The following is a 20,438-nucleotide window of genomic DNA, read 5'->3' as shown; positions in this document are numbered from 1 at the left end:
GCCCAACTGCTCCTTCATAGGGGGACCCAGTGCACCCAGATTCTTGTTTTCTTCTGATGAGGGGAGAGAACACTTCTCAGGTACCTGACAGATATTCCAGAAGAAAGAAAACCGTTCTTGATCCATATTACAGGCTCAGTAAGCGTGAGTCACTATTTCTGTTACTGCCACTTGTCAAAGACAAGACACTGGATGACTTGCTAGCGTAAGAAGAGGTCCAGGCACCCAAACTGCCTTACACCTGTTTCTACCTTTGAAACCTTTCCTGCCATTCAAGGCTCCCTTCCTAGAACTTTCCCTCCAGAAAACTTTTCCTGGTTTCCGTGTCTTGCCCCACTGGCTTGTGCGAGGGGTCTTGGGAATCTGCCTCCTTTATAGCCCCCACGTCGCCCTACCCCGAAGTGCAGTACTAGTGTCCTATCTTCTCTCTGCAGCTGGACTGAAAGCGCTCCCATTTTCGTGTCTGGCTCGGGGCCTGGCACGCAGTGTGTTCCGTCGGCCCGAACGGGAACATGCACTTTGTAAACTGCGGAGCGCTGCAAACGTGACAACGGGTTTTTTTCCAGGGCGTGGCGACTTTCTGCAGCTTCTCTACTTTCCAGCTCCGGATCCCACAGGGCTGAGGGGCGTGGCTCCCAGTTTCCCGGGTCCACTGAAGAACGAGCACCCATGGGCTCCTATCCCCAAAGAGGAGGCTCTTGGGGAGACAGGAAGCAAAGGGTGGTCTCTGGTTGTCCCGGCCGAGGCGGCGGCCAGGCCAGCGCGCTGCAGCGCGTGTTCGGACTCGTTCCGCAGTCCCCGGGGCCGAGCAACTTTTCCAGCCTTGTGACTGTGGCAACGTGTTTCAGGAACAGCGGGCGGATGTGAAGGGGACACAGGCGACCCCGCCCCAGGCTCCACGGTGGCTCCTGCCGGAGTCGCTACAGACCGCTTATGTTTGCAGACTCCCATCAGCCCGTGTCCCTGCCTCCCTCCGCAGCTGGGAAACCCGGGGGCCCCGGGGTGTCCGCGGCGGGGAGGTCCCGGCAGAGGAGCCTGGGGGCCAGGGTTTCGGGCTGTTGGGACCGAGCTGCAGTTACCCCCCCCTCCCGCCGTCGTGGGCTCGCTCTCCCGTGGCCGCCGCTCTCAGGGCATCCCCCCCCACTCAAAGCGCGCCCCCCGCCCCGACTGCGCCCCCGCCCAGCCCGAGGCCCCGCCCCCTGGCGACCCCGGCCCCCGCCGGCCTGGAGGACCACACCGTGCGAGGCGAGTGGGGCGAGGGGAGTGCGAAGGAGCACTGGGTAGCGCCAGGCACACAGCAAGTGCTCAATAAATGGTCGACTGGCAACTGCGCGCGGTCACCGCGGCCCCTCACTCGCCCACCGCCCCTCCCCGCCGCGACGCAACGAACTAAGCAATCGTTCCCCGCTAGGCAGCGGGTCGATCGCTCTTGCCCCGAGCGCGGGAGCGGACAAAGACCCGGGGCCACGCCCAGCGGCCACACCGTGGGGGCGGGGCAGCGGGCCTTGCGGCTCACCCCGTTGGCTATTCCAGTGACGGACGGGGCCCTCAGCCAACCGCAGCCCGGGCAAAACGCATGCGTCCACAAAAGCTTTAGCCCTAGATGGGAAAAAACGCAGCGGGCGCACCGCCGTGGCTGCGTGTGGCCGGGGCCTGGGGAAGCGGCGCGCATGCGTGAGCCCGACTCCACCCTCTCGCTGCGCGACGCGAGCGTACGCAACGTGGCCGGCCGGGGTCTCCGGAGCGCGCCCCGCAGGGAGGGACCCCGGCCTCCACGCGTGCGCACGGGCGGCGGTCACGCGCAGGCGGCGACCCCCCAGTCCTGGGGGCCGTGACCCTGGCCCCGGAGAGGACTGCCCGCCCCCTGGACCGACAGAGAAGCCCCGGAGCCCTACAGACCTTTCAGACCAAGTTCTTAAACTGCAGAGAGCGCGCAACGAAGCAGCATAGCGTTTGGGTGCATGTGGTAAAACGCTTTAAAAAGGCAGAGGAATGATAAGCACGAAGTTCATTACTTCCGTTGGAGAGAGATCGGGGGTGGGTGCTAGTGGGAACGTTCTGGTTACTGGGCGAAATGGCTCCCTGAAGGCTGGTTCGTCATGGTTTATGTATAATGCACGGGACGTTAATCCTGTGTCTACAGAATGATGTAGAAATGAGTGGAATCACCTCCCCTCCAAGCCAAACCAAACAAACGTAGTTGGAGGAAAAGAGGGTCTTCCCTGTATTAGCTCGTTTCCAGAACATTTCTACACATGGTCTGTCAGTTGATTCTCACACCAGCCCTTCAAGATAGTGTCTCCGTGTGCAAGACAAAATTCGTGAGGGTGTGTGTGCAGAGGCCAGCGGGGAGCCCTGCGCACTGAAATCCCAGCACTGTGCCTGGGGCAGAGAACGTGGTCAGTAAGCACTTGTTGAGCAGGTGAGGGACGGAATGTTCTAGTTATGCGGGTGCCTGGTAGTGTGGGGAGATGCCGCGAAGGCAGGTGCCCTCCTCAGCAGCTGGCTGACCGCTGTGGGGACCGAGAGGACGGGAGGAGCCACTTTGTGGGCGAACTTTGGAGAGAAGCCACCTCTGTGACGGTTTACGTTAAGATCGTAAGGATCCCCCCTGCAGTAGGGCAGCAGTGGCCAGAGAAGGCCCCGGATAAAAGACACAATTTGAAGGGAAAGTTAATAGTTATAGGACTTGTTGCAGAATAGGGACGAGGCATGTTGTGGCAGCTGTTGTTGTGTGTGTTGTGTGTGCTGCCGTACGTGGCTCCGGGACGCTGTGATGCTGACTGAGTAAATCAGGGAGCGGGGGAATATGGATTTGTGCCTAGCGGGTGGTTGGCAGTAGAGGAAACTGCTCGGCACAGGCGAGGACCGACGACAGGTAAGGGGAACGGCACCGCAGTTTGGAAACCCGATCCCTGGGCCTGTCCCGTTGGACACGTCACTTAGTCTGAGTGTGTTCCCACGTCTGTTAACGGATTCGCATGGGGCACCTGGGTGGCTCAGTCGGTTACGCGTCCGACTTCGGCTCAGGTCACGATCCCATGATTCATGGATTCGAGACCCACGTTGGACTCTGTGCTGACAGCTCAGAGCCTGGAGCCTGTTTCGGATTCTGTGTCTCCCTCTCTCTCTGACCCTCCCCTGCTCACAGTGTGTCTCTCTCCCTCTCTCAGAAATAAATAAAACATTAAAAAAAAAAAAAGAACATATACACGCAACAAGAACTGAAAAGAAGAATGTGCCTTATCCCTTTGTCCGGATCTAGTTAAATCGACTTCTGTAGTTAAATATGCAGATACTTGTCCCTGGAACTTTTTCCTCCGTTATCCCATCATGTGATGTCCTTCATTCCGGGACTGCCACGTTTGCGTTGGCGGTGCTGTGTTACCTGGCAGCGCCTGGCGCAGAGCTGGAGTCAGTAGATGTGTGTTGCCCTGCACAGAATTGTGTGGTGAAGCAGAAAGAAGATTGTTTCATCTCTCCAAGACCTCGGGTTCCTTATTTGTCAGTAGACTAGTTAACCTTTAAAATTCTTTTGAGTTCTAGACTTTTATTATCCAACTGCGTTCTGTTGATTGAGAAGAGTGAACTGACTGCTGAGTTCCTTTCCAGCTCCGGTGCTCAGTGACTGTGTAATCCTGAGTTGCAGGTAATCTCATGCAAGCAGTAGCTGGGCGACTTCTCAGAGGGACCCATGGAGAGACTGAGAACAGACACAGTACCCAGTTACCCCAAACCAGCGTGACACAGAAGGCCCAGACCGAGAAGCAGGAGGGATCATAACAGCAGGGTATCCAGCTGACACGCCCAGAGGAGCTAGGCGGGTGACTGTGAATGTGGGATGAGGCTCCGCCCAAGGATGGAGGCCATGTTCACCCGAAGAAGTCTGTGGTCTCTTCCAGTTTTTGAGATGAAGCTGGAAATACAGGGGTTTTTTTGAAATCTCATGATTTTTAAGTATTGACAACCAATTCAGATTATTTTAAAACCATGGAGGTTAAAAAACAACAACAAAAACAGACAAAGCCCTTCACGCCTGTCGGACCGCCGGGGGTACCCTCGCTGGCGTGGTGCCCTCAGTCCGCGCGCACTCCAGGACGACGTTGCCTTTCCTCATACTGCCGGGACTTTGATCACTTATCCCCTCTCTGTCTCCTGTGTTCAGTGGCTCCCTTTCTGCTTGTGTCTCCTTCAGTCCCGAAACACGCCAGTCTCTCATCCTGAAAACACCGCTCCATTCTCCTACAGTCCCTTCCAGGGCCTTTCTAGAAAGTTCTTTCTTTTCCCTTCTTCAACAGATTTCCCAGCAGAATCCACTGCATTCTACTCCCTCTCTTCCTATTATCAGTTGGCTTCGCTTCTCGGCTCACTGGAGTTTAAGGTCAGCCCCTGGCATTCCGCTGGAGCCTCTGACCAGGCAGAGGTGTCTGCTGCTGGACTTGACTAGGCTAAACTCCTCACCCTGAGAGGTCAAGTAGTGTCCTTTGCTTTAGTCTGTTACCTGAGAGGCGTCCCCGCGGTGTTTATTGAACCAAACGGGAAAACGTCCTCAAACAGGACAATCAGCACCATCGCATCTGCAGGAAGATCCAGGTCCGTGTTGGCCAGATGAGGCCCACTGGGTTGTGGGAAAAGGAAATTGCCGGTAGCTTCTGAGAGGAGAGTTTCGGCAGAGACAGCTGGAAGGTTCGCTGCTATAGTTTGTGAAGAGAAGGGTGGCGAGCTGATGACAGACGGTGCCTGGAGGTGACGCTTTGGAGACAATTGTCACCGCAGGGAAGTGGCATCGAGCAGGAGGTACTGGGGACATTTGTGTCCATTAGAGTCCTTTTTTTTTTTTTTAATTTTTTAACGTTTTGTATTTATTTCTGAGAGAGAGGCAGCGTGAGCAGGGGAAGGGCAGAGAGAGAGGGAGACACAGACTCTGAAGCAGGCTCCAGGCTCTGAGCTGTCAGCACAGAGCCCGACTCAGGGCTCGAACCCACGAACCGCGAGATCATGACCTGAGCCGAAGTCGGACGCTGAACTGACTGGGCGCCCCAGTTCTGTGTCCTCGCAGGTGATCACAATAATTTTGCAGCTGTCAAGCCTGATACATGTTTTCACCTCCCTCCCTGCCCCCCCCAGTGTGTATGTGTGTAGTAGATATTGAAAAGAATATACTTACATTTTATATATTATGTTTTCTTTTTGCTTCCTACTGTCATGACCACTTGATCATGTCAAGTTACAAGTCAAGATACATTTTTGGTTGCTGCCTGGAGCTTTCTCCCACCCGCATACTGTAGTACAAGTCTGCTTGTACTATAAGCCTACAAGTCAGGTACTATCACCTTGTTGAAAGCCGTTTCCTTTTTTCTGTTATACACAGCACTGAACGTATCTGTACATATGTTTCTTATTTCCTTATATTTAACACTTAGAACCGAAAGGAGGGCCGAGGAGTGTGACATTTGAAAAGCTTTTAATACAGGGGCGCCTGGGTGGCTTAGTCGGTTGAGCGTCCGACTTTCGCTCAGGTCATGATCTCGCGGTTCGTGGGTTCGAGCCCCGCGTCGGGCTCTGTGCTGACTGCCAGCTCGGAGCCTGGAGCCTGTTTCAGTCTGTGACTCCCTCTCTCTCTGACCCTCCCCTGCTCGCGCTGTCTCTCTCTCTCCTAGAAATAAATAAAAATATTAAAAAAAAAAAAAAAGCTTTTAATACATATTGCCGGGTTGGCCTTCCGGAAAGGTTGTACCAGCAGCGTACGGTCTGCTCGTTGCCCCTACCTTTGCCAGGACTGGATGTTATTATATTTAATTTGTGCTGATTTAATAAATTCCATCTGAGCCTCCAGGTCCCAGCCCCCAGCCCTCTCCGCAGCCATCCCCGCCCCCCGTGTCCTTGTGGGTAGCTCCACAGCTCACCAGACTTCCCGTGGGGACAGGTCTGTCTGCAGCACTCGGCTTAGGCTCTGGCCCCACCTCTTGCGCACAGAGCTAGCTTTCTGGCGACTCTTCAGTATCTTCCCTAATCTCTCCCTTTTCCGAACTTCTTGCTTCTGGCGGTGGTGGGTTTCTCCCTGCTTGTCGGGGCTGACACCCCAGGAGCACGGCTGTCCCCACCCCCTCCGCTTGAAGCTCCTGGGTCACTGCCTTCCATTTCCCAACAAGCAAACACACTCAAATCCCTCCCGTACCAGGAAGAAAGTGCCATCACCCCCGTCACCCTCTCAAACTGCCACCTTCTTTTCCTCCTCCTTTGCCATCAAACTTCTCCCAAGATCCCGAGAGTAATTAGGGAGAGTCGTCAGTCCTCGTTTGTGTCTCTCGGGTCCAGCCCCTTCTCTCCTGAAACCACAGTCTTCGGGGGCCCAAGTGGCCTCAAACCCTCCCCCTCCCTTCAGTGAGCTGGTGACCCAGGCCGCTGTCTCCCCTGTCCCCGCTCTCCCCTCTCGGGACCGCGTGCCCCCCAGAGAGGTCTGCAGTCCTTCTCCCCGTCCCCCTCTCTCACTCTCCCTTCTCTCGTTGGGTTTTCTCACTGATTTCCAGGGTGCCAGTGACCTCCTTGGCGCCGGTGATTCACAGGCTCTCCGAGATGCCAGCCCCCGGGTTTTATGGCCACCTGCTGGGCCGCCCTACCTGGATAGGACTGCCCTGGACCCCACAAGTCAGCTGGAAGGCCCTGCCCGCCGCTGCCCTGCCGTGCAGCACACCCCTGCAGCAGGCACACCCCTGCAGCATGCCAGGCGCTTTCCGCAGCGGTCGGATCCAGCTCGCCCACAGCCATGCGAGGCTGCCTCACTTTTCCCAATCCGGATCTGAGGTGGCTCGTGGACGGCGGTGGTCACTGCGCAGCTAGTGCTGGAGCCGCCGCGTGGCATTTCGCCACAGAATCGCTTCCCGCTCCTCTGCACCAGCGCCAGCCGCTCTGTAGTCCCCCGTGTCCCTGTGTGTTCCCCGTGTGTCCACCCCGTACATGACACCGACTTGCGTCCCTTTTGCACAGAAATGAGCAAGCCCCCTTCCACCGTCCCTGACAGATTTCGTTCTGACGCACAGTTTTGAATAAACCACTTCAAGTAAAGAACCTAAATAGTTTTTTTTTAATTTTTTTTTTAAATTTTTTTTAATGTTTTATTTATTTCTAGGAGAGAGAGAGAGAGAGAGAGACAGCGTGAGCAGGGGAGGGTCAGACAGAGAGGGAGTCACAGACTCTGAAACAGGCTCCAGGCCCTGAGCTGGCAGTCAGCACAGAGCCCGACGCGGGGCTCGAACCCACGAACCACGAGATCATGACCTAGGCGAAAGTCGGACGCTTAACCGACTAAGCCACCCAGGCGTCCCAAGAACCTAAATGGTTCTTGATGCCAGACATGGTTCTAACCCGCAAGGCCCCCACTCCGATGCCAGCTTCTCACTGTCCGGGAGCCCATCGTGTGTGTGTGTGTGTGTGTGTGTGTGTGCGCGCGCGCGTGCGTGTGTGTTTCCGTCCATCCGGGAGCTGGAGCCCTGGACGTGCCCCCGCCCTGTTCCCCTCTTCCTCCCCCGCCCCTCTCCTGTGCCTGTTGAAGTCCCACCCTGCCCAGATGCCACTTCTCCGCGTACCTTCCAGTCCTCCATGGAGACACTGAGTTCCTCTCCCAGCCACCCCCCTAGTGGTTTTTTGCTTTCCTTTATCATATTCTCCTTGTGTCACGGATATTTCTGTAAGTGTTTGTCTCCCTGACTAGCCTCGTACCTTCTCAGAGGATACAGACTATTCCTTAGCTCTCTTTGTATCTTCCACACTATGCTCCACTACCAGGTGGGGGTCAGAGAAGGCATGTGTTGTGTATACACTTTATTTCGTTTCATTTGAGAGAGACAGAGAGTGCGAGCAAACAGGGGGCACAGGGGAGGCGAGAGAATCCCAAGCAGGCTCCACGCTCAGTGCGGAGCCCACACAGGGCTCGATCGATCTCATGACCCTGGGATCATGAGCTGAGCCGAAATCAAGAGTCGGATGCTTACCTGACTGAGCCATCCAGGCACGTGTGTGCATTAGTTTGCCTGATCTGAACCAATCAAATAAACATTCGGTCCATTCTTGTGAACCATTCGACTTCCACGCTCCAGGGTGGGCTGATGAGCTGTTGTGCTGTTTCTGAACTAAACTGCCTTCGAGGAGGGTGTCATTCCTGGAATCTGGGAGGGATCAGAGACACCCCTAGGGAGAGATTGCTTTCTCTGCTGGATTCAGACCCAGAGCAGTTTGCCTGTGCTCACAGTCAGTTATATCGTGGGTGTTGGGCAGAGGGAAGGGGGTTTCAGGAGTGGAGTCGGCGTTCGAGGCCGGTGCTGCACACGTTGCCTAACCTCTCGGAGCCTCTGTGAGCACCTGCCCAGAGCTGTGAGGACTCGGCACAAGGCAGGTAAGGCATCATCGAGAACAGTGTCATCGATGTCAGGTGCAGTAATGGTAAGAATGTGTTCAATGCATCCAAACTGGGTTCTGTCTGCATACGCTTTGGTATGAATGTGTCCGCTTTCCTGGAAATCCTCGCAGGGCGCATTAGGTGACACGACTTCCTACCTGCCGCCCAGCCCAGCCCCTCGGTCGGCTCCTTCCCATCCTGTCCCCTCTCCGGTGAGGAGGACACTACCCAGCATGGCCACTGGGAGGAGCCCTTGTGCCACAGGAGCGCCGGCGGGTCGGAGCTCCGCGACTGCGCGGGGCTGTCCCTCCCCGTCCAGGCAAGCATGGGACCCTCTGCGTCTCCGTTTCGTGCTCTTGTTCTAGACGTCTTGATCTAGACAAGCGGACCCTGGATGGGAGCCGGAGGCCGGAGACCGCCGCCGCAGCTTGGCCACCAGTTGGCTAACAGCTTGACTCTGGTCACCTGTGAAACAGGGATGCTGAGCCCCGCCCCGAGAGCCTGGGTCGGTGCCCCAGACAAGAACCGGCCTGATGCACACTATTCACCAACTCCCGAGCACCCAAAGGTTATACCCTCATCTGGGCTCAGACTGTGTCGTTCCTCCCTCCCACCCGCCCTGGGCCTCAGGCTGGGAGCTCACCAACCGCAAGGGGTTCCCGCCTCCTCCCGCCTCGGCTAACGGAAAGGGGTGAGCTCCAGGCGCAGCGAGGGGCTTGGAATGGAAGCGACCTGGAGAAAGGGGCTGACGGGGCTGCATGAAAGGAGAGGCGTGGAGACAGCGAGGGCGGTGGGCGCTCCAGAGCCAGAGGCAAGGCTCCGCGTGGTTTTGCTAAAGCACTAAGTGAATAAACAGGGAACGTTTACATGACTGAGTGTGAGCGAGTGAATGAAACGCCCCTCCCCAGGGGAAGGGATAGGAGGGCTTGGGGACACTAGATGGCGGCACAAGGCAGCAAACCAGGGGCGAGTGCCTTCCGGGCCGCGGGAGCACGGAGCTCCCCACTTTAGGCACTACGGCCCCTCCTCTACAGCTGTTCTTTTTTTTTTTTAATTTTTTTTAATGTTTTATCTATTTCAGAGAGAGAGGCAGCATGAGCAGGGGAGGGGCAGAGAGAGAGGGAGACACAGAATCCAAAGCAGCTCCAGGCTCTGAGCTGTCAGCACAGAGCCCGACGCGGGGCTCGAACCCACGAACGCAAGATCATGACCTGAGCTGAAGTCGGCCCCTTAACCGGCTGAGCCACCCAGACGCCCCTACTGGTGTTCTTGCAAATGACGACACCCTGCGGTGCAACCCCAGGCAGGGGGAGGAGAGGCCGAGGGGAGTCAAGTGCTTTTTACCTGGGTTGTTTTCCAAGGGCCCCTAAGATTGGAGTTTTTCGACTCTCAAAAGGCTACAGAAAGAGGGGGGGGTTTGGAAGGCGGTGTGAGGAATCTGGGTTGGGGGAAGGGGGCATTTGGATAGGGTTCCCCAACCCAGACCAGCTGGGAAACAACTGGTTGCAGGAATGTTTTGTTTTGTTTTTTAATAAAAGAATGGTACCCCGAGGACGTTCCCACCCCATCCGATCCTGCCCTCAGGGCCCCTCAGACACGTCCCCTCCAGTGTCCCCCTAACCCTTCTCCACAGAGCAACAGCAAAGGCAGAAACGGGGCATGGAGCGCACAGAAACTCTCCACTTTAGCCTTCCATCGAGTCTGAGTCCTTTGCTACAGGATTGAAGGCTCTGCCCGAACCCAGGGACCATTGAGGAAACCCCATCTCAGCCTGGAAGCCCTGGGAAGCTCAGCGTGGCACAGAGCAGGGGTCGACCCGCAGCCACAGTGCAAGCGTTCTGTGCGGCGACCACGGCCCCAGTGGGAGATGCCGCCTCCCCCTCGGCCTCACGTGGCTCGCGTTTGTAACTGCACGAGAAAATCTCCCTTTCTGGATCGCGTCAACCCCCTGTGTCAGCAGCCATCGGGGGACACGCAGCCGGGCAGGGCCCCTCCCGACGCCCCTCAGCACAGGGGACCCAAGCCCGCGTCTCATCCTTCCGTTTCCTTCAGCCTCGCTTCTTCCCATGCTCTTCCCTCGACTCAAGGCCTGGAACACGTACTGTCTTCACAGCAATGCATATGAAGCACCTGAAACACAACTCAGTGAACATCGATGATTAACTATCATCGCTAATTCTAACCACCTGCAATATCGTATAGTTTATAAGAACTTTCACATGCGCTGATTCATCCACCCACTCATTCGTCCATTCAACAAATATTTATCAAATATCTGCTATATGCCTGTCACTCTTCCGGGCACTTGACAGAGAAAACAACCAAATGGGCCATGACCCCTGCCCTCATGCAAACTTCAAGGAAGCTTGTGGCTTTCAACGTCAGCTGACTCCAGCAAGAGCATGGGCGTGGAAAGAGTGTTAGGAACTGGCTCGTCCAGTCACTTACCCCAAACAGAAATTCCTTCTCCATCGTTCACGGGTGGCCATTCTTGACCAAACATTGGCTAGAGTTGGTCTTTCCCGGCCCTTTGGACTGTTTTCCTCATGCCAGGCCTCATCGGCTTCCTCACTGGCATCCCTGATCCTGCCTGCACCCCTCACTCGGTTGCCCCTTGGGTGGGGCGCCCCTCAGCAGAGCAGCCAGAGACCACAGCCTGTCTCCAGCAGCTTCTTCATGAAGCTTCGCTTTTGAGGGGTTAGATCCTCTTTTCCAGGAATCACGTTGGGGATCTCCCACCTCAGCGGATGCTTACACACCATCTGCCCTGCCCCTGGCTTGCTGTGCGGTGAACAGGTGAGCACCCCAGCTCCTCCCGAGGTGAACAGGTGAGCACCCCAGCTCCTCCCGAGGTGAACAGGTGAGCACCCCAGCTCCTCCCGAGGTGAACAGGTGAGCACCCCAGCTCCTCCCGAGGTGAACAGGTGAGCACCCTGTCTCCTCCCAAGGTCGCACCCCTCGAGTGCGGCAGAGCCCTGGCGGGTTTCCGCTGACCCTCTTCCCGAAGCTCCCTTGCCAGTAGCTCACTTGAGGTGACTCTGGTCCCAAGCACAGTGATGTAATCCATATTTCTTGACCCGGACGTGATTGTCCCCTAATAAAACCAAGGACAGGCCAAGGCATTGGCTTTTAGCAGGTCCTTGATGTCACTGGCCCATAATGAGCTCATGTGCGCCCACGCGTTCAGGCCTTACTTACTGGTGCACATTCTGGTCAGGCGTGGTCACTCCCAGCCTCTGTCTTCCCTACGTTCCGCACGTTCGTTTGGGGCCTAGCAGCCTTCAAGGACCCTCTGCACTTCATGCCACTTCCTTAAGGGAAATCTTTCCTGATGCCACGTTGCCCCAGTCGTATGTTCTCTCTCTCTTTCTCCATAGAATTGCTGTCTTACGTTCTGAGCACATGTCGCGTCCCGCGGTGTGCGCCAGCGCTTTGTATCCGCGCTGCCCTCTCCAACCGGGGCGATGCCTCGCTCCCCTTTGTGCCCCCCAGGGCTCTGTGCACGGAGGTGCCAGGAGCACTGGCCAGATGGGCAAATCTTACAACTAGGAAACTACACTCTGTCCCTGAACGTGTAAATACCTTATACACCCCTGCAGAATCTCTTGAGCAAAGGCTCTGGAAGCTCCCTGTGGTCCTGGGGCTCAGTCCCCGCTCCGTGCTGCCCAGCGTTCTGCGCGGAGCACCTGCCGGGGACCGGGCCTTATCTCACGAGTGTCCGCAGCCGCCCTCCGAGGCAGGCACGACCCAGGTTTTACAAATGAGGGAATGGGGGGTCCACACCCGGGTCACCCGGCAGCAGCGCTGGGGCTGATTCCGGCTGATGCCGTGACTGTTGTGTCTGCCACTCTGCTGCTTTTCAGAAGCAAAACGTGTGCCCTTCTGGGCACCGAGTGTGTCTGGGGCGGTCGCCCCAATCAGGCAGCTTCTGGCGGAGTTGGGGAGCCCCACCTCTGCAGGCTGTCTTGGGCGGTGAGGACAGGCTGCCCGGAGCCTCTTCAGTCCCCCCCCCAAGTAAGCTCTACACCCATCGTGCGGCTTCAATTCACGACCCCGAGATCAAGAGCTGCGTGCTCTATGGACGGAGCCAGCCCCAAAAAGGAGAGAAAACTTTTTTTTTTTTTTTTTTTAAGAAATAGCTCCTCTACTTTCTTGAGTGGGTTAGAAAACAGCTGAAAGGGTTGGTTGAGGGCCAGGGTGGGGGAGAAACAGGCACACACAAGCCTGAGGAGCTCTCTTTGTCCAGATGCCCCCTCTTACCCAGACGTCTGGCTCCGGCTCGCAAGCCACCTTCTCAGGGCGCACCCACCCCCAGCCTTCTTTCACCCCTGCCTCACGTATTGTATTGTCTGACTCCTGGGGCCTGGTTTGCCCCTGCACACCCCTCCGGGTCCAGCCATGAACCCCCCCCCACGACAGGCTCCCCCGAAGCCTCTCTCCCCCATCGATGAGGCCCCTCCCGTCCACGGAGCAATCACAAATAAGGGAATAAATGTCTGTGAAACAAATGACTTCTAGATGGAACCAAGCTGGTGTTTGTGTGCATTTTCGTGGGCCGGGGAGGCGCGGAAGCTAGAACTCCCCAGGGACCCAGGTGGGAGAGACTCGGAGCGCCCGGCGGGGCGGGGCCGGGGGTGCCCCCGGGCGGCCTGCCCCACCCCTCCGCGGGGCCGGCCACCCCTCTGCCCGATTCCCAGCGCCGCAGGCTCCGGAGAAGAATACAGCTCAGGAGCATAAGCGACCTTTCACACCTCAGACAAGCTAAGTTTGTTTTCTCCTTTTCTGTCCAGCCCGCAGCAGGAGGGAGGGGGGAATGGGCTGGGCCTTGTCGAACTTTCTCCCGCTACAATACCCCAGAGGGGCTGAAGTGGAGGGAGTAAAGGATCTATTTATTTTGGCTCAGGAGGGACAATGTAAGCAGATGGTCTTTGATGGGATTAGCGGCGTAATCTCTAAGACCCTGGTAAATTGGAAAATGATCCATTATATTCCACGAACCTTTGGCGGCTTGGGCTCCTGGGGAGGGAGGGGCAGGGCCCAGGGGCACCTTGTTAGAAAGGACCCCCCTCTGGGAGCAGCCCGGTCCCGCACAGAGAATTTGGGAAGGGGTTCATTAGCGGCGCCAGGCCGGCCCCCCTCTTCCCGAGAGAGCACAGAAAGCTCTCCCTCAGTGCTCAGAGCCTCCCCCTTCCCCGTCGCCCTCCCCCTCCTCTTTTGAGTTGTTGAGGTGCCCGCACTACCACCCCCTGCCCCCAACCCTTTCCATTCCCAGGGTGTCAGGGGACTCTTCCTTGTGGAGAGAATGACACTGGGTCTCCCGCCTTGCAGAACATTCTTCTTAGAATCCAATTTGTACCCCCCGCACCATACCTCCAGTCTGTTCCCCACTCCCGACCCCACGGGACAGCTCGGAGGACCCCTCCAGTCTACACCCGGGGAAGCTCAGCGGAGGCTGCACCAGGGGGAGGGGGGTGGGCAGACGCCCCCGGGCGGAGGGCCAGAGGGGGAGGAATGTGGAAGAGGAGGTGAGGTGCTAATGAACCACTCCGCCCAGCCCTCCGCCCTCTTCACTCACCTCCGCCCCCCAGAGCCCCAGCGCCTCCAGGCCCAGGAGCCCCTCCATCTGGAGAACCTGGGGCGAGGCGGGGGGCGGGGGCGCCTGGGAGACGCACTCGGCGTCAGGTGCGACCGCGCAGCAGGTCGGGTCACAGAAGCTCTCGGGCCGCGTGCGTCTACACAGTACACTGTAGTTTAGAAGGAAACTTGGATGTCCGGAAAGTCATGTGGGTCCCCTAACGACAGAATGAGGAGGGCGTCGGAAAACTTGGGAAGCAGGTCTGCAGAGGGTCAGCGGCTTGCAGAGCAACGCCCCGGGGTCCCGCCAGCCCAGGCCGCCTTCACTTCACTGGGACATTCATCCCGGTTGGTTGTCTGTCAACCACCGCACGGTTTGTTTGTTCCTTTCCACGTGTCGGTCTCGTCCGAGACCGTACTTGGTTACACCCGTGCTTGAACAGGTGTCTGACTGTAACCGTGTCAAATGTATAGATTTAGTTTGTGGGGAATAAAAACCGAAGCACAAGCAGTCAAAACATGCAGTTTTCCGTACGTAGAATGTCCACAATTCTTTAAAAGGAAACACGGAGATAAGGGAAGCTGGAGGCGACAGACAGGAAGGCAGCACGGAACCGAACAGAAATTCCAACCTTTCTGAGTGTCTTAACTTTAACCGGAAGAGGTGTAGCCGGTGCCTGGTGGGAGCTCCGGGAGGAATGACAGTTGTGCGGTATTTTGTTTCAGGCTATTTCAATGTATTAAGACACAGTTTACTTTACTTTAGCATTTTTTTGAAAGACTGACACCTTGTAACGTATGTATTTTTTAATATATATATATTTTTAATAATCTCTCTGCCCCACGTGGGGCTCGAACTCAGGACCCGAGACCAGGAGTCATCTGCTCCATTGACTGAGCCAGGCCGGCGCCCCACACGTATGTACTTTCTTGAGACAGCTTGAGCAGACAGGGATTTGCGGACTGCCTGGATCAGGAAGGCAGAGTGGAGGGGCATCGAGCTACAGGCGCCCCCCCAACCACCCCTCCCCCTGCCCCCCTCCCCCCTCCCCCAGTGTGGAAGTCACAAAGCCGACCGGAAGGTCCTGACTGGGAAGCAAGCTACGACCTCACGCGTTTCTGCGGAGGCCAAGCCTGCACACGCCCGGCAGGTGCGCTCACTGCGTTCACAGCCCGCAAGTAGCTTTCCTCCCGTCCACGTCACCTGCTGGGAAGAGAGGCTCAGAGAGTGGAGGTAACTGGCTTCGGCTCACACAGCCAGGCAGGGGTGCGGCTGCCATTGCAGACCGTGCCCTTCCCAGCACCCCACACCCTCCAAGCCCTCCGGCCTTCACGTCAACCCCCTGCCGGGAACACCCTGCCCGGACGTCGACCTCAGGGCGGGGACCCGCCTGGGCAGCCCTTCTGCTCCCGTTGCCCTGGGGTCTCCACGGAGGCACCCACTCCTCATCTCTCACTCCCACAGCCTGTGGTGTCCTCTATGCCCCAGGCGGTAACTGACAAAGTCCAGAATATTCTGGGGTGGGACTGACCCGCCAGATCTGGGTTGCTCTCCTTCCCTCCTGGCTCTGGTCACCTTCGCACTGGGAGGATGCTCCCGCTTCCTTTATGGAGGACGGAAGGGGTGGAAGAGACGACGTGGCCAAGGCCACACGGCTGGTGGTGGCCACACACACGGGGGTGGAGGAGGCTGGCGGGGGGCATTGATCCCGGTGTTCAGGGAGTGAAATGGCCCCCTGACTGAAGGCCGCTGGGGGTTAGGCCGGCGACGCTCTGGGCCCAGCCAGCCTCTCAGGTGGCCGTGACCCCAGGATCCCACCCGGATCCCGGGGCTTGGGCTGGCTGGGTCCCCCCTGGGTCCCCCTCCCGGCTACCTGCTCTGTGCCCGGGGAGAGCAGAGGGCCTGCTCTCCATGCCAACCACAGACAAGTCCCCTGAGGTCCATTGGGTCCCAACTCCCACCCAGCATCTCAGCCCTGGAGAGACCCTAGACCTGGGTCTAGGTTTGCGCAGCCTCAGAAGGGAAGGGAAGAGCCCCAGCGCGGGGAGGAAGGGAGGGTCGCAAGGCCTCGGGTCAAACTCCGTGAGCCCCCCCCCCCTTCCAGCGCCGGGTCTGGGCCTGTGTCCTCCGTGTCTCCCCCCGCCGCGTCTCCTCTCCTGGCCCCTCGGGCTCGGCCCCTCTGCTCCGGCCTCTGGGGGGCTCATTTTCCTCCTCCCGGGCTCCGGGGTTCCCCAGGCTCCCCCCGCTGCCCCGGTTTCTCCGGCCCGCACCGAGGCCGCGACTGCTCGCCTGGGTCTGGTCGGGAGCGGGGACGAGCGGGGACCCCGGGCCCCACGCTCTCTCCACGGCTCCGGCTCCGCGAGCCAACGCTCGGCGCCGCGAATCCCGAGTCAGCGGCTCCGAAGGGCCTGGCGGCCAAACCCTCAACCTCGAGGGAGGACCGAGCCCGGGGGAGGCGGCGGCGATGGGGGAGGGGAGCGGGGGCGCGCACAGCCTCGAGCCGGCTTTTCGCCTGACCCGGGTCGGGGAGCGGGCGGCCAGGGGAGGACACCCCGCGGCCCTGGGTTCCTGCAGCCGCTCGGTCCCGCGCCCCCCATCCTGCGCCGCCCCCTCCCCGCGCCCCCGATCCCGCAGCGCCCCCACCCCACCCCCAGCTCCTCGATCCTGCATCACCCCTCTTCCCGCACCCCTGGATCCCTAAGCCCCCCATCTTGCTGTCGGCGCAGACCCCGCGCCCCCCACTTCCCAAGCCTCCCTTTCCTGCAGTCTTCCGATCCCCTCGCGGCCCCCCCACCCCGTGCCCCCCACCCCTGCGGCAGCTCCTGCGCCCCGCGCGCCCTGCAGGCCCCCCCCCCGATCCCGTGCCCCCGCATTCCCACGGCCCCCCCACTCCCACGCCCTATCGCCCCGACTCCGCCCCTGCCCTCGGGCGCCTTGGAGGCCTTCCTTTTTTCCATTTTGTTACCTCCCTTTATCATTTAATTTAACGTTTTTAGTACCTTTGTTATGTTTCCCTTTTATTTAACTTAAGGTCTTTCTATCCCTTTGGTTTTAACGTTTTGTCTCCTTTCGCACAGATTCTGTTCTCCTCCTCCTCGGTTTCCCAGCCCTGTTTCTTTTTCTCTCCCTGTTCACCGGTGGCCTGGCTGTGGCTCCCGGGGCGCTGGCCGAGCCTGCGAGGACCCGCACCCCCACCCCCGCTGGCGAGGCCTTCGTGGGAAGCGGGCAGCAGCCGCCGGGAGAGCAGCACCGGAGAAGGGGCGGGAGGCGGGGGGCTGGCCCCAGGCGGACAGAGGGACAGGCCCGCGGTTCACACTGGGACTCAGGGGCCCCCAGACACACACCCGCAAACACCGGGATCAACAAATGTCACCCGTGCAGCCTCAGACCCCGCGAAGGCGCCAGCTTGCAGAGCAGCGCCGGGCATAATTGGCACACAGCAGAGCACACACATCATTGCAGCTGTGGGGAGACACGACTCAGACACACATAAACCCACTTGCGCGCATGGGGCGGCCGGGGGGGGGGCTGCAGCGCTAACTCAGACCATCACGGAGGCGTGACCCTCCACAGCAACGGAGTGACAGGGGGACCTGCCTGGTCTCACCAGTAGGCACGACCCCCGCCGTCTACACGGCCACCCAGAGTTCAGCACCTCTGCCTCGACTGAGGTTGTAGTTTCGAAGGGTCCGGCTCCAAGGGCAGGGGACACTGGCTGCTTGTCCGGCCGAGGGTTCTGGCCCAAATCCGGGAGCCCGAGCCCCAGACGTGAGCAGCGGACCTGGGGAAGCCTGTGCGAAGCAGGCAGGAGCCAGGATTACATCCAGAAAACGGCGCCGTGTTAGCGAGGCGGCCATGAGGTCCCGGCCGCTATGTATTTCCGGCCACGCGGTCCCAGGGCTGCGTCTTGGCCAGGTGCCCGCACAGGGACCATGCCGCTTATGCCAAGGAGCAGCAAAGGTGTGTGTGGCTCTAGGAATCAAAGTACAGACATAGTTACCCGCACACACGGAGGCAGATGTAAACAGACTCTGTCTCCAGCTCGTGGGGACTGTGGCCAAGCTGGCACGCCGGCCCAGACCCCGGCGGCGAGGTCTGGTCCCCTTCCCAGGGCGCGTGGGATGGGCACCCTGGACGCCCTGTGGGGAAAGACTGGTCTGTGGGAAAACCGTGTGTATCAGATATGTTATCAGGTCACCAACAAGGGATATTTTGGCAGCCTTGAGGATGAATTCCAGGGCAAAAGACCACGTGGACGGTGCCCCAGAAGTCCTGGGTCTGGAAGGTATCACAGCATGAGTGGTGGCCAGATACGCCTGGCCGTGGCGATGGCAGAGCCTGACGTCAGGCGGGTGCGGGGACCCACAGACTGTGCTGGGTGAAAACCCAAAGCTGCGCGTGCCCCCTACAGACCTGCCTCGCACACGGCCCCTGAGAGCCACACCAGGCAGGGGGCTGGCGACGTGGTTACAGATGTCCAATTGGATTGCCAGGGACATGCATCTTGTAGGAGAGAAAACGAGATAAGAGATATTTATGTGCATACGCAGAACTCCAGAGGTTTGGAGCTCAGTCACTGTATGGGAGAGCCACATGGGGAAGTGTATGGCTCAAAGTTGAAATGGTAGCGTGTCCCTGTCTGGAATGCTGGGTGGCTGGGGGCCGGGTCTCCACCGACAGCCCTGGGAGGGGGTCCAGCCATTGTCCAAAGAGCCCGGATCCATGCAGGGTGGAGGGTGTCTGCCTGATGAAGCTGCAGATCCGTGTGCCAGTTTCTGGACTGAGCCCGGAGGAGCGATGGGCAGATGTAAGGGCCGCATCCCGGGTCTCTGACGTAGGGCAGAGAATGACAAGCTTGGACCCTGGGGCCTCCAGGTCTGCCCTGTCCTTGAGTGGATTCTTGGTGCCTTTCTCTTAGGTCTTGGTCTCTGCCTCGCCCGGCCTCCCTCTCTGCTGGGTGTGTGTGTGTGTCTTCCTTCCCTGTTCCTTCCTTCAGCTCCTTCACTGTTGTATATTATGGGGCCGCAGAGAAGCAGCCAGACCCAGGAGCGCGTACAAAGACAAATGCGTTTCGGAAACGCGGAGGTCGCTGGCGAAAAAGCCCTTCCGCCGTGCTGGCCTCTATACGTCTACGTGACGGCACATTTTCGTGCCCGTGTTAAGATCTAGTACAGCCCTCACGTTGTGTTTCCTTGCAGGCTTCCGGCTACTATCTGTCTGGGTGTCGGTCTGTCCGTTTCCCTTGAGGACCCGTCCCCTTCTTCGTTACACCGCTCGGAGCAGCCTGGCCATCTTCCCTCCCCCGGCATGGCCTCCCTTGAAGTTGGCCTCAGGTGGGTGAAGGTTCTGTTGAGCCGGGGTAGCTAGATGACCACTTTCGCAGGACTTTGCTGGGGCTGTAGGTATCTCTGGGGACGTGGAAAGGCCTTTGTGGCCGCTCAGACGGAGACGCTCCCTTAATCCACTCGGGGGGTGAAGCCCTCTTCCGAGGGGAATGGAGGAAAGGACGTCGGTGAGGCTCTGAAATCCATGGTCCCCGCCGCCGGGTGGGGGGAAGGGTTACTCAAGCCAGTAGGGCAAGTCCTGGGAACAATATGAAGGAAAAGGATAAACCGCGTCAGGTGCCAACCCGTGAGGCCGACCCGTGAGGCGGTGTGAAGAGCGTCTGAGTAGCAGGGGCCAGCGCTGGAGGAGGGAGACCCCTGGGGGGCATCTAGGTGGGAAGCCCTACGGAGGCCAGACGCCCCGGGGGCAAGGGGAGGGGCTCCAGCTGGACTTTAGGCTCCGGGGAGTGCTCACCCGCAGCAGCGGGAACCGAGCCCTGGACGGGGCGGCGGAGAGCTGGGGGCCGGGCTCTGGCGGCTGCTGGTGAGCGGCCCGGGCTCCAGGCCTACGACCCCGGACGACCAAGATGAGCCGATGCCCCCCCAGAAGCAGGCCGTCCCCCCCCCAGGATTCTCCTGCCCCCTCCGCATGCCTCCACGGGCCTGTCCCTGCTCCCCCCCCCTTGGACTGTGGGTCTATCTCTCCACCTGTCACTCTTCACAGCTTTCCTGGCTTCGTCTGCCTCCAACCCGGGTCTGTGTCTCCGCGCTCACCCCTCCCCACTCTTCCCAGAATAAAGCTGAGTAAAATGTCCTCCTCCCTCAGCCCCCTCCTCCGGGCCGGCCGCCCCTCTCCCGGTGTCAGATAATTGCTGGTGGGGAGCTCTGAGGAGCCAGAGCTGGTACCAGGGAAGGAGCGGGGGGGGGGGAATAAATAATAATTTGCTTCCATTCAGCGTATATAGGTTACTCGATTTGCATATATGCTAATAATGCTATAATTACCCTGCTGTTCTGGCCTATGATCAAGTTCTATAAATACACGGATAGCAGAGTTAGGCCCAGCAACGCCACCCCGAACTATAAAGTATGTGTACCCCAAATCCACGAGCCTCCCTTTGTTATAACACAGCGCTCGGAGGTC

This window comes from Hyaena hyaena, unplaced genomic scaffold (assembly GCF_003009895.1).
Source record: "Hyaena hyaena isolate Hyena2069 unplaced genomic scaffold, ASM300989v1 scaffold_385, whole genome shotgun sequence".
In the NCBI taxonomy this organism is placed as follows: Eukaryota; Metazoa; Chordata; class Mammalia; order Carnivora; family Hyaenidae; genus Hyaena; species Hyaena hyaena.
The sequence above is the reverse complement of the archived record's forward strand: the minus strand, read 5'-3'. Positions refer to the sequence as shown.